Here is a 2,685-nt window from a genome sequence, read left to right as displayed (position 1 = left end):
AAAGTGTAAAATCTAACTAGAAACGAACGGTGTCATTTTTTTCTTTTATGTTTATTGCGGAACATACATTTGATTTCAGAAGTGAAATGTAGAAAATTGATTGTACAGTGCACCAGTTTGAGACATAAAGCACCTACTGCAAAGAGTACCTCAAGATCAGACCATTTTCCCATCAAGAAATCATATAAAGCATACTAGAACGAAAAGAATGAAATATTTGGCTGATGTTACTTATGTAGAAAAAATGTGGGAATTCTAAATAAAACAGTACTGGCAGCAGAGGCAACACAGGATTAACTTTATCATGGCGCAGGAGAGCTGCAGAGGATAAATCACCATGGTTACCTGTCCTGGATTAACTTGGTTTCCCTTTGTGCAACCGATTTGAGGCAAAAAATTTTCAGGACATCCACTATTTCCAGACTTAGTCCCTAATCTTTGTACGTGCAATATCCAGAGGTGGGTAGTAACGCGTTACATTTACTTGCATAACTTTTTAGAAACATTTACCTCTTACAGTTGTTTTACCACCCAATACTTTTTACTTGAGTAGATTTGTGAAGAATAAAACACTACTCATACTCTGCTACTTTGGTCGACACTAGCGGCGTTACATTTGTCCTCTTTATTCTTCATATTTATTTTTGCCAGAGATGCCAACAGTGGCTGTCTCAGTTTCACAAATGAGACGTCGCAACGATAACAAAATGACTCCATTATACCAATTAGAGCTAACCATTTTTTCCACTAGAGGGCACTCATGCTCTTTGGACAGGTGATGTTTCATTTTTCTCATTTGAATTAGATGTTTTTGGTGTATTTCTTTGGCCTAATATGATCATGCAATAGGTTATACTAATAATAATATAATAAATTAATATAGATGAAGTTGTGCTGAGAAAAAAAATCCACCAATATTTTTTTAAAAATCTGACATTGTAAGCAACTACTCACGATGTTACTTATAACTTGAGTATTCTTTTCAACAAATACTTTTTTACTTCTACCTGAGTAAAGTTTTGGATGACTACTTTTACTTGAGTAATATTATTTAGAAGTAACGCTACTCTTACCTAAGTTTAATTTTCGACTACTCTACCCACCTCTGGCTATACCCCTCAGGTTTGTGTATGTTTTATTTATGGGAGAACAAGGTTGGTTGTCGCACTTGCTATAACCAACAGAGGGTGGTGTTGTGCAATATCAGTATTGCAATTATGATAATTGTGCCCAGAAAAAAAAAACTGCACTGTTTTTATTGTAAAGTGACACATCACCTTGAGGTAAGAGACAATCACTTAAGGTCAATTTAAAAATGTTAAGTTCTTGACTTTTCTTTTCATGGGCTTTTACACAATAGGTTTGAAGTTATGAAAATATTACCATTAAATGCATAAGGAAACAGCTACAGTTCTGATTAACGTGCTCGAGTTAGCCAGTTGAACGCTAGCTTTTAGCCCAAAAAGGAAATGGGAGTTGGTTTTTATACCATCAACAGTTCAAAAAAAATTTTTTAATTATTTTTTTTACAGTTGTGTTATGTTGAAGCAGCATTAACCTGTACTAATTTAATAGTGACCTTATAATGTATTTTTATGAATGTTCCCTGTTTATTAACATAATTAAAAACACTTGAATTTAATTCAGAAATGGTCATCATTTTTAACTCATTGGCTTCCATTGGCAGCGATAGACATCCGATCCATTTGAAATGGGAGGATTAACTAATTTAAATTCACAGCAGAAGTATGAAAAAAAAAATCCACATTAGACGTTTATTATCATCAACGGCAATTAAAGAGTTGAAGAAAATCCCCATTTAATTTAAAAGTGACACACACCTTAGTGTCTGACAATGGGGATGGTTATCACGTGCTTGACTGACTTTGATTGTCAATAAATCACTGTTTCCAATCCAAAATATTAGGTTTGCCTGTAATAAATGAATGATTATTCGAAGATGTGTTGATATACATTGCCTTGCAAAAGTATTCAGCCCCCTTGAATCTTGCAACCTTTCGCCACATTTCAGGCTTCAAACATAAAGATATGAAATTTAATTTTTTTGTCAAGAATCAACAACAAGTGGGACACAATCGTGAAGTGGAACAACATTTATTGGATAATTTAAACTTTTTTAACAAATAAAAAACTGAAAAGTGGGGCGTGCAATATTATTCGGCCCCTTTACTTTCAGTGCAGCAAACTCACTCCAGAAGTTCAGTGAGGATCTCTGAATGATCCAATGTTGTCCTAAATGACCGATGATGATAAATAGAATCCACCTGTGTGTAATCAAGTCTCCGTATAAATGCACCTGCTCTGTGATAGTCTCAGGATTCTGTTTAAAGTGCAGAGAGCATTATGAAAACCAAGGAACACACCAGGCAGGTCCGAGATACTGTTGTGGAGAAGTTTAAAGCCGGATTTGGATACAAAAAGATTTCCCAAGCTTTAAACATCTCAAGGAGCACTGTGCAAGCCATCATATTGAAATGGAAGGCGCATCAGACCACTGCAAATCTACCAAGACCCGGCCGTCCTTCCAAACTTTCTTCTAAAACAACGAGAAAACTGATCAGAGATGCAGCCAAGAGGCCCATGATCACTCTGGATGAACTGCAGAGATCTACAGCTGAGGTGGGAGAGTCTGTCCACAGGACAACAATCAGTCGTACACTGCAC

Source organism: Corythoichthys intestinalis, chromosome 8 (genome assembly GCF_030265065.1).
Source record: "Corythoichthys intestinalis isolate RoL2023-P3 chromosome 8, ASM3026506v1, whole genome shotgun sequence".
In the NCBI taxonomy this organism is placed as follows: Eukaryota; Metazoa; Chordata; class Actinopteri; order Syngnathiformes; family Syngnathidae; genus Corythoichthys; species Corythoichthys intestinalis.
This window is presented reverse-complemented; position numbering follows the sequence as displayed.